The sequence below is a fragment of the Notechis scutatus genome, chromosome 11 (assembly GCF_049901735.1).
Source record: "Notechis scutatus isolate UNSWTSFEM ecotype Mainland chromosome 11, rNotScu1.2, whole genome shotgun sequence".
Taxonomy (NCBI): Eukaryota; Metazoa; Chordata; class Lepidosauria; order Squamata; family Elapidae; genus Notechis; species Notechis scutatus.
Window position 1 is genome coordinate 18,100,063 of NC_142019.1, and position 12,107 is coordinate 18,112,169.

General features: G+C 41.9%; 1 protein-coding gene across 1 annotated transcript in view; it reads left to right on the plus strand.

Moving 5' to 3' along the window:
* Positions 1-12,107, plus strand: part of MAP2K1 (mitogen-activated protein kinase kinase 1) — a 292,757-nt gene that overhangs the window by 77,813 nt on the left and 202,837 nt on the right. The gene's annotated exons all lie outside the window — the stretch shown is intronic.

Consider the following 12,107-nt stretch of genomic DNA (forward strand, 5'->3'; position numbering starts at 1 on the left):
CAGCTTGGAACTCCTTACACTCCCGTGTTTGGTTTCAGTTGCCTGAGTAAAAGATTTGCATTTGCTTCTGTAAACGTTTATTATCTGTGGTCTCTTTTTGTCTTAACCTGCCCAGATTGTTTCCAATTTTACTTCTGTCTTCTCAAATATTAGCTGCCCCTCCTATTTTTGCAACCTCTGCATCTTGCTTTCCTGAAATTTACGGTGACTGCTAATGGGAGCGGTATGAGCCGAAGGTCTCTGACTACAGAAAAAAACCCTACCGACCCACTATACGGTTTTCTTTTAGTTAATTTTTTTTTTTTAAAAAAAAAAGCTTTTGATAAATAAAGAGCGGAGGTCCTGCTCGCCAACTCCTGTTAGCAGATGCTGCGTTTGTGCCTGTTGAAAAAGAGCTCCATAACTGCCCTTGACGGATGCTTCCTTCCCCGTCGAAGGAAAGCCGTCAAAAGCTGCTCACTGCTCCAAGTAACAAAAAGCAGACGAGAGATTCAGCAAAAAACGCCTCTCTTCTTTTGTTAATGACATTAAGATAGTTTAAGGAACACTTGAACATTTTGGAATCCCTACTGGGTTCTGACTTCTGTAGAGATTTCCTTTTACTGTGATGGTGATCCAGCCGAATCTTGGAACTGGAAACAATCCGCTTTTGAGAAGTACTCTTTAGCCAAAAAATATCAAACAATTTCAAGCTCTTGCTTGGAAAAGTAAAATAGGTTTACTATTTTGGAACCTCCACAGGTTTTTTCCCCCTCTTTCTTTTCCATTTCATGCTCACCTTGCCATTAATTCAGTTAATTCAGAAAGCATCGGGAGCCTCCAATATGTATGTATACCCCATGCTGGCTGGGGAATTCTTGGGAGTTGAAGCCCAGAGGTCTTAAAAGTTGCCAAGGTTGAACACCCGGGAGATAAACACTTAAAATTGAAGCTGCTCCTCTTATGCTCACGCAGGCTTAAGAAAACCCTGCCAAGACTTTGCAACAATTTGCAGCACTCTATCATTCATGACCCAATGCTACGATGCTCTTGTTGCTGTGCCATCCTAAATTTCTATTCTGGGAAAATGGCTAATCTCTCTTGAGAGGAAGTGTTTCTACACCTGTAGTACGTGTGCAAATGCTCACACATAAACCTAAAAACAAATCCATGCAAAGTAGTATTAGAATTGATATATACTAATTTTATTTCCATCTAGGTAGTAAATTAAAATGGCAAATGAATATATACGGCAAGCAGCTTCTTCCCAGCCAGTCTGTACTCTTAATAAACTTAGTAATCTCCCCTACGGCATGGCGGCTAAGAACTTTACCTACTATGTAAGAGGTTGCTGTTTTGACATCCAGCAGAAACTTCGTAGAAATAATTATTTTCACTCAAGTGTCTGGAGAAACGAATGCTGGAGCTTTGCATTCTATCCTTGGGAAAAAAAACTCAAATAGCTAGGAAAAGAGGAGGGAGGGAGGGGAGAAAAGAAAGAATTTACTGAGATTTGAACCAGCATCCTGTTATTAGCCAAGCAAAACTTTTAGCCACTGTTTTAGGTTTATATTGCCAGAGGAAGATTAACATCAAATAGATACTCTTGGATCAGAACTACTCTTGTTTCAGATGACAGATATTCCATCCTTTGCAAAGCAGCCAAGGAATTGCTGAGATGAACCAGGATGAAGGTGAGCATTGCAGCCAAAATAAATCCCAGCACGTGATGCAACGTAAAATCAATTTGCAATTGGGTGTGTGTATCAGTTAATGCCCATTCGTTCCTCCTAAATGGGCTTCCGCTCCATTCTGATGCCTGAGCAACTACTCAGTGCAAAGTTCTGCTTATAGCAGGGTAGCCACCTATGGTGTTTTTATGACCTGTGGACTTCAACTCCCAGGATTCCTGAGCCAGCATGGGTGACTCAGGAATTCTGGGAGTTGAAGTCCATAGGTTGTAAAGGGATCATACTTGCCCACCTGTGATACAGAGTATGGTGTTTTGATTTTCCTGTCTGCAGATTTCTGGAAATAGGAGTGTTGGGGGGGGATGGGGGCCAAAGCCCTGTTCTTTTTATGCACCTGTAATCACAGCTGCATAAAAATCCACAACTTCTGGAGACAAGCTATTCCACTGGTTAATTGTTCTCACTGTCGGGAACAGAGGTCCCGAAACTTGGCAACTTTAAGACTTGTGGACTTCAACTCCCAGAATTCTCCAGCCAACTATGCTGGGAGTTGAAGTCCACAAGTCTTAAAGTTGCCAAGTTTTGGGACCCAGGGTCAGGAAATTTTTCCTTAATTCTAGCTAGCTGGGCTTTTCAGGAGTGGGTCTGGCCCATTCAAGGCCTTTAGCTGTGTCTAGAAAAGTTCAAGAGCCCGGTGTTCCAGAATGGATTTTTAAGCACTTTCTTTACAAAACTCCAAGCAGAGAAATATGGAAACCCCAAGTATTTCTGCTGTCCCAAGCATTTGTTCACTGGCCGAAGTTACAACTGCACTGAAAAAAGTGACTTAGGACCAATTTTCACACTTGCAATCCTTTGCAGACTCCCCAGGGTCACATGATCAAAATTTGGAAGCTTGGCAACTGACGTGTGTATTTATCATGGTTGCAAGTATCCCCAGATAATCCTCTCTTGCGACTTTCTGGAAAGCAAAATCAGCAAGGAAGCCAGATTCATTTAGCCATCAGCAATACTAACTTAACAACTGTGGCAAAAAAAGTGGGGTCGTAAAATGTCATTTAAATGTCTCACTTAGCAACAAATTTGGGGTTAAATTTTGGTCATAAGTGTTAGGATATGTGTACAGTAACCCTTGTATAAAAAGGATATGCACACGGAAAACGGTTTATGAGAATAGTTATGAAGAAATATACAGCCACACAGAGTTGAACAAGTTGTCTTAGTGTTTACTTGAAGAAATAGCACAGTCCAATAAACAGTCCATGTCGTACACATTTTTAACAGTCCAGAAATATCCAGTTATAAAGTCTTCTTACATCTAGTTATAAAGTCTTCTCACCGGTTCCATGTCTTTTACAGCAGACAAATATCAAACCATAATACAACAAATAAGCTTCAATATCAACAGAATATCAAAATAAACAGGGTTAATCAGTATCGGTCCATAGTATCAGTATCAAGAGATCAGTGAAAAAGAGAAAGAGAGTTAAACCATGATCTATAGCTCCCTCTTATGGCAACTTGTAGCATAATTAACCAACCAGAACATAGCGTATTACATTACAGTATTTTTCCTTAAAGCTACAAACATATATTTGTAGTTTATATATTGTCAACCCAACTACGTTATTTACATATACATAACAATAAGTCAAGGACTATCTGTGCTCTTTATAATCAACCCAAATATGCCAGAAGGCAGGGATTTCACACAACAAAACTACCTCTGTGGTTGGATATGCCCCCAAATTAATGTGTGTAAAATGTGAAGGTGCATTTCAAGAAAACAAAACCAATGCTTACCAACTTGGTTCTTAGCCACGCTTGGAGAAACAGGGTAGAGAATGCAAATTCCTTTCTTTAACCCATCCTTTGCTTTTCGGTTGGAAGGACTGCCTTTTGTGCCGCTTGCCCTGCTCCCAAGCCAGGAGTTGTGCCCCAGACACAACTGGAGTGTATTTGTGGGGCTAGAGCCCACTGCAACTACATAGCCAAAAAGGCATTAAGAGTTGTTAACCTAATCCTACGTAGCTTTTTCTCTGGTAATATCACACTAATAACCAGAGCATACAAAACATTTGCTAGACCAATATTCGAATACAGTTCATCAGTCTGGAACCCACATTACGTATCTGATATTAGCACAATTGAGAAAGTCCAGAAATATTTCACAAGAAGAGTTCTCCACTCCTCTACTCGTTGTAGAATACCTTATGCCACCAGACTTGAAATTCTAGAACTAGAAAACCTTGAATTACGCCGTCTTCGGTCTGACTTAAGCATGGTATATAAAATCATACATTGCAATGTCCTACCTGTCAATGAATACTTCAGCTTCAACCATAACAACACAAGAGCACACAATAGATACAAACTCAAAGTTAACCGCACCAAACTTGATTGCAGGAAATACGACTTCAGCAATAGAGTGGTCAATGTCTGGAATACTCTACCCGACTCTGTAGTCTCTTCCCCAAACCCCAAAAACTTTAACCTTAGACTGTCTACTATTGACCTCACCCCTTTCCTAAGAGGTCTGTAGGGGGCGTGCATAAGCGCACCAACGTGCCTACCGTCCCTGTCCTATTGTTTCTCTTATTCTTTTATTTTCTTATATGTACCCATTTCATGTATTCACAACTATGTATACACTTATACTTATTATCTTGTAAACAATTGGCAAATCAAATAAATAAAATAAATAAATAAATAAACACAAATAGGGGTGGAATGCATTAAGGCGGTTTTGAAGGTGTAAGGTTTGGCTGACGCCACAAGATGGCAGCCCCAGAACATCTATCAGAGTGCACCCTGTGCAGCCTTTACAGCCAAAAACAACCGTTTTATGGCAACTTAGGTATTTGCTGCATGCATTTTAGGCGGGTGACAGTCTATTTGATGCAGGCAAGGACTCTAGTCCTGAAAAGGAAGTGCACGCACACAGTATCTGTAGTTGGTGAGCATTCCCACAGTGCTTAATGTGACCCAGATGTTCTTCCTTGGTTAAGCAGGTTAACCATGTGGTAAGAAACATGGTTATCGTTGTGTCAGCGATAGCTTAAAGATGGCTGTAATCCACAGCGGTTGAAAGTCCCAAAGCTGATATTTTAAATTTCTACCAGTTAAGTTTGCCTTCAATTGCACTTTTTTTTTTTTTTTTAAAGGAGGGAGAATAGCACTATCAAGAGAAATTAGTTCACAGCTCCGTTTGGCATCCTTCCCTTTTATCCTTTTGGAGCTTCCGAGGCCTCAGTTCCCATTTGCAAAATGTGTAAGTAAATGTGTAAAAACAGAAGTCCTTGGAAGGGAACAATAATTTATTAACTCGGAGCCTGGGAGAGGGCTTAAGGCAAGATACCAGTGGGCTACCAGCACCAATTAACCAGAGCTGTATATTTAGTCTGTAATCAAGCTATTAATTGGTTAATCACACTTGGTAATCAACGGATACTTTCAGGCTTAGTTGGTATCGCTGACATCCACACAATGCCCCAGGCAACGATTCAGCACTCAGCCAGCCCCCCCACCTCCATTTTCTCCATTTTAAAGCAGACTTTAAAACATGAGCATCCAGTGTAGCGATAGCAAAACTGGGCACGAACTCACAAGTGTGATTTGGGGGGTGGGTGGGATCCCCTTAAGGACCGGATTCCAAGGTTGAGCTTTGAGTCTTAATTTTTTTGTTTTCTGCACCCTATAGAATCATACAGACATTTATACTAGACAAACATCTCTGTAAGTTGGTTGCCCACAGTTAAAATATGATCAGATAATAAGGAACACGCCCAGCCCCAAAATAGGAAATGATAAAACAGAAGCTGTTTGAAGAATGAAGCCAAAGGAGTGGGGTGGGGGAAAGATCGTGGTTGTAACTGGGAAGTAAAAGAAGGTATGTTTGAATCACCATGATACAAAAAGATGTTGAGATCTTGGAAAGAGTGAAGAGAAGAGCAACAAGAACAAGTGAGGGGAAAAAGTAGGGATCGTACTATCGTGTATGGTGGACTTGTAGGAAAGCTCAGGATTTCTGGCATAAAATTGAGAGCTGGTTAGAGGAAATGGAATCAAACCTGAATACAAACCGGAATTTTTCTTACTGGGAACTAATATAGAGAAATGTAATAAAGATATGATGTACCTAATAATACATGTGATTACGGCTACAAGACTAGTTTATGCTCAAAAGTGGAAACTCAGGGAAATTTCAGATGAAATAGAGATAATTAAAAAGATATGGACATGTGCAGAAATGGACAAATTAACATTGGAACTAAAAAATAAAGATGAATCTGAATATTACAAACTGTGGGGAAAGTTTTACCACTGGTTGGGAAAAAGGAAGGACATAAAATTTCAATTAAAATAAGATAAGGATGTAAAGATAGTGTTCAGCTTTGTTCGGGTATTTTCCCACGTCATTATAGTTGTGCTTTTAAAGTTGTAGCGACGTTTTGGCAGAATCTCATCTGCCATCATCAGGCTTCTATATTGTGTTCGTCTATACAGAAGCCTGATGATGGCAGATGAGATTCTGCCAAAACGTTGCTACAACTTTAAAAGCACAACTACAATGACGTGGGAAAATACCCGAACAAAGCTGAATACCATACATGTAAGTACCCGCTAAAACTTAAGAAAAGATAGATAGATAGATAGATAGATAGATAGATAGATAGATAGATAGATAGATAGATAGATAGATAGATAGATAGATGAATTGTTGATATTGATCTACATAAGATATAAATATGTATTACTTATTTTCCAAAATAGCTATGTAAGACAACTAGATGTGTCAGGATGATGACACCACATTCAATGTTTTTAAATGTTTTTTTTTTCTTTTTGTTCAATAACATTTTGTGGAAAAACAACAACAAGTAGGGGGCTGGAGGCTAAAACCTACGAAGAACAGTTGCAGGGATTGTGTATGTCTGGTTTAATGAAAAGAAAGACTAATGGTGACATGATAGCAGTATACCTATTTCTGACGGGCTGCCGCAGAGAAGGTCAACCTTTTCTCCAGAGCACCTGAAGGCAAGAGGAAGTAATAGATGGAAACTAACCAAAGGAGAGGAGCAGCCAAGGACTAAAGAGAAACTGCCTTACAGTGGGGAGCAGGGGAATGCCTTGCCTTCAGAAGTTATGGGTGCTCCATCACTGAAGGCTCTCAAGAAGAGACTGGACAGCCATTTGTCTGAAATGATATAGGATCTCCTGCTCAAACAGGGGGGGCTGGACTAGACGACCTCTGAGGTCCCTTCCAACTCTAATTATGTTCTGTTCTAATTTGTATTCTGTTCTATTCATTCTTATTCTATTCTATGCTATCCTATTCTTAGATATTTAAATCAGGCTCATAACTTACTCCGTTGCTTGAGTTTCTCTGTTGTTCAATCAACACTACTAGGGAATCACCCATGGCTAATTAAACCCGGGGCTCCAAGAAATGCAAAGTGCAAGCTAAACCAGGTTGCCTCTCCTGCAATCCACTTCCTTGCTTTAGAGTAGAGTTTTGGACACCATTGCAAAGATCAAACTGGGCCTTGCCCAGTTCAAAAATGGCTGCCTCTATGCCTCTCCCAGTCACAAAGACAAAAAGTCAGGTGAGGCACAGCTGGAGATGGCGATTCTTACATTTCCTAAGATATATTTGTATATATAGGTAGCCCTTGAGTTACAACAATTCATTTAGTGACCGTTCAAAGTTACATCAGCCCTAAAAAAAGCGACATGACTATTTTTCACAGTTCTGACCATGGGAGCAACCTCCTAGTCACGTGATCAAAACTCAGACCCTTGGCAACTGACTCATATTTATGACGGTTGAAACATCCCAGGGTTACGTCATCCGTTTGCAACCTGACAAAGTCAACTGGGAAGCCAGATTCACTTAACAACCATATTAACTAATTTAATTGCAGTGATTCACTTAACAACTGTGGCAAGAAAGGTCATAAAATGGGACAAAACTTATTTCACAACTGTCTCTCTTAGCAACAGAAATTCTGGGCTCCGTTGTGCTCATAAGTCGAGGTATGTGGTAATTCTCCAGAGATTGTTGGCCTCATTTAAAGAAAAATAACTTTCTTTTTTTTGTGGATTATTATGTAGCTATATAGTAAATGAAACAAATTCAGGTGTCTTCCAGCGAAGTTTGTGTCCTTTTAATTCTTGGTCCTTCTGTTCCCTCACCAGCCAGGCAAAATTTAAACGTCTATCTTAATTTACTTAAAAGCTACAATTTTAGAACAGTTAATTGAGCTCCCTGTTAATGGTGCAGCTGACAGCTAATTAAGATACATCCTTCCTTGATTTGGCTGAATTGCTTGGAGGGAGACCAGGGTGTCTCATCTGGGTTTCACACAGGACTGCAGCAGCATCCAGACCAGGGGTCGCCAACCTTTTGGACCTCAGGGACCACCAAACTCATAATTTTAAATCCCATGGACCAGAGACCCTGGGAAAATCCCCCCCAAAAGAGTCTGCAGGAAAATCTCCCACCCCGTTTTCCTACCGATCGATCATTCTTTATTTGGGATCGCAGGATACTGTCTCCAGCTCCGTTCTGGGGAGAGAGAGAGAGAGAGAGGAGAGACTTTGGGCTTCATGCAAGGAAAGCAGCAGAAGCCGCAGAAGTCTTTCTTTCTCTCCCCCAAACTCCACCGGAAATGAGTCTTTGTGAGACTTGTCACGCCGGCGCAGCCTCTTGGAGCAAGGATGCCTTGCAGGGTCCCAAGGACTCATTTCTGGCGGAGTTTGGGGGAGAGAAAGAAAGATTTTTGCTGCTTTTCTTGTGTGCAGCCAAAAACAGAAGAAGAAAGAAGCAGAAAGAAGCAGCCTGGTGGCCAGGCCAGGTGCGTGGGGCGAATGGCGCAAGTTCCCCCCCTCTACCCCCTCTAGCCACAAGGTCCCCTGGCTACCTCGTGTTGTTCGCAATGCAAGCGAAGCAAGCCTTGTGTTCCCGCATAGCTTGGATTAATTGCTTTGGCGGGGGGGTGCTTTGGGAGTGACATTTCTCTGTGGACTACCAAAATTTTCTCACGGACCACCAGTGATCCCCGGCCCACTGGTTGGCGACCACTGATCCAGACCCCAACGTTATTTAGGGAATGTTTATCCTGAGCTTTGTGTAAAACCCCTGACATCTCTACATTTATATTTAGTGGGCAACACGGTGCCCCAGGGATGAAGTTGTACTGAAACGCTTCCCGTTCCCAATTCCAGGGAACATCAAACTGTTGGATACGGCTGCAGAAAATTGGCCATGTGGCTATCCGTCATTTTGAGCTGGGGAAGATGAAAAATACACCACGCTGTAAAATAGACTTAATTCAATTAGAAAGAACACAGCCATCCTCGCCCATCCGAAACCAATCCCACCTATTTTGCAAGAGACAGTTGGATGCAGTGGTTAGCATGCTGGCCCAGAATGGTTCCAGGTTCAGGTCCAACATCCACCTTGAAAGGCTCCCAGCAGTTTTTGGATTTCTATTCTATTCTATTCTATTCTATTCTATTCTATTCTATTCTATTCTATTCTACCCTACTCTACTCTACTCTACTCTACTGTACCCAACTGGCTCATATCTATGACGGTTGTGGTGTCCCAAGTTCATGTGATCCTCATTTTGCGACCATCTGACCAGCAAAGTCAATGGGGAAGCCAGATCCACTTAACAAGGGTGTGACACCACAAACGTCATAGATATGAGCCAGTTGCCAACCGTCTGAATTTTGACCCTGGGGAGGCTGCAACAGTCACAAAAGTGTGGAAAACGGTCATTAAGTCACTTTTTTTTGTTAGTGCCATTGTAATTTTCAACTAAACGAATTGTTGTAAGTTGAGGACTAGTTGCATTTGTGAAAGGAAAGCTGGCTGGGTGACTTTGGGCCTGTCCCTCTCTCACAATTGTGGTTGTAAGTCAAGGATTACCTGTATCTGCTTCCAACTAGACGGAGTTATTCAACCCATTTATGGGCTGAATATGTTGAAGCATCTCAAGATAGTTTAGGAAATAACATTTTTTGAAGAAACAACAACAGGGAACGGCTTCAGTTTTGCTTGGAAAGCTGCCCAATTTGCCCAGAGCAGAAAGACCCCAAGAAATGAGGCGGGTGAAGCAAGGACAAGGCGGAAACTAGCTAAATGGGTGTTTAGCTTTGTCCGAAGTGTCATTCCAGCCTGTGCCAAAATCTTTCTGAGACTCCCATTATTCCAATCTCTGTTGAGAAATCCTTCCTGGCCTTCAGCCTAGAAGTCCCTTTTTGTGGGCGCCAGTGGAAGGAAGTACAATCCTGTCAGCTGATCCTGAATTCTGATGTGGGCGGCCAAACAATCTCTGCACCGGTCAATAAGTGACGAATTTTGATATTTGGGGGGGGGGACATAAGGGTGGGGAAATGAAGCACGATTTGAGCTACGCTTCTGAATTGTTCCTATCGTCCTTCCTTGAATTTGGGGCCGAATGGAGCCTCCCCTTCTTCCCTTGTGCTTTGAAAGGGGAAAAAAATAAAATTAGTAAGGCTTATGCAGCCTGGGCTGTTTTCCTTCCCTCGTTGCGATGGCACCCTGAAACCTGGCCGTAAATATAAAGGTCTTTTAAAGTTGGCGCTGGCAAATATTCTTCCCTGCAATGCCACACAGGTAGCCCTCAACTTACAACAGTTTGTTTAGTGGCCGTTCGAAGGAGGGGTGTCTGGACTGTAGAGACTCCAAACTGATGATGCGTTTGATCCCTCCCTCAGGCTCAGCCCGGTGATCTCCTATAGTTGACAGGACTTCAGGATCCAGAAGGACAGGATATACCTTAATTCTATCGGATGTCTTTACAATTTTAATTTAATGGAATGAGAATTTAAGAGATTGGACAATCGTTTATCCGAAATGGTAATAGCGTTTCCTGCTTGAGGAGGGGCTTGGACTAGAAGACCTCCATGGTCCCTTCCAATTCTGTGGTTCTGGTGGCCACAAGAGATGCTGGTGAAAAAGGCGGCAATTGCCTGGTATCTCTCTCACCTCTGAAAAGTTTGTAAAATGGGGCAAAACTCACTTAATAAGTGTTTCACTTAGTAACCAGAATTGTGGTTGTAAGTCTAGGATGACCTGTAAAAGATTCTATCTGCAGAGAGTTATGAGAGAAAGGTGGCTTCGAGAACAAAACATTTCTCCTTCTTTTAAACGTTTTGACATGTATTGAGTTTCTATGTACCAAAATCCTCTCAGCATTCGTGGTGCCAAGTTCCTGGGAAAATAAAGGTGTTTTAAAAAGAAGGAGAAAGTGGTGTGGGGAGGAGGAGGATCACATTACAAACCACAAAATACCTGTGTGGTTCATCCCATAGACTTCCATTGTGCCACATGGAAAGAGGAATGTAGGTGTCTGTGGAAGAAGGCTGAGCCAGGCAGAGGCCTCTCCTGCTTATTTTTTATTTATTTATTTATTTTATTTTATTTATTTATTTGATTTGCCAATTGTTTACAAGATAATAAGTATAAGTGTATACATAGTTGTGAATACATGAAATGGGTACATATAAGAAAAATAAAAGAAGAATAAGAGAAACAATAGGACAGGGACGGTAGGCACGTTGGTGCGCTTATGCACGCCCCCTACAGACCTCTTAGGAAAGGGGTGAGGTCAATAGTAGACAGTCTAAGGTTAAAGTTTTGGGGGTTTGGGGAAGAGACTACAGAGTCGGGTAGAGTATTCCAGACATTGACCACTCTATTGCTGAAGTCGTATTTCCTGCAATCAAGTTTGGTGCGGTTAACTTTGAGTTTGTATCTATTGTGTGCTCTTGTGTTGTTATGGTTGAAGCTGAAGTATTCATTGACAGGTAGGACATTGCAATGTATGATTTTATTTTTTCAGCTTTCTCTCTTCGCCAATCTTCGAAGCAAATGTGCAACGTTTGTTGTGTCAATATTAGGGAGAAACTGTGAAAAGGGGGCACCAAAGGACCTTCCCATTAAACGGGGAGAAGGGAATTCTCTCTTCCTTCCTTCCTTCCTTCCTTCCTTGGCTCCTGCGTGGAGCAGAGCACGCATCAAAACGCAAAGGCGCCATTTTGGGGGATGGATGGGTCATGGGAGAGCCTTTGGCTGCTCTCCTCTTCAGCCCGGCTCTCCTCTGTAATTGCTCTAAAAATAGACTTTGCCGTTTCGCTGGCACATTGGCGTTGACCTGAATTAATTCCCAGCCGGCCTCATTTCCTTAAAATAAAGGCAGGCTCACAGTTGCCTTGACAAAGATTTAGCGCACTGCGGTGGATGTGCTTCCTTGGTTCAAATCTAATCCAAGGACCATTAAGCCTGGAAATGGGAAAGAGGCGGACAAGCCCATTTGGAGAATACCCTGAGCAAAGACACAGCTGTTCTCTTTCGCCTGATGCCATGCAAAAAAAAGGGAAAACCAGGCTAGTGTGAAACAATTC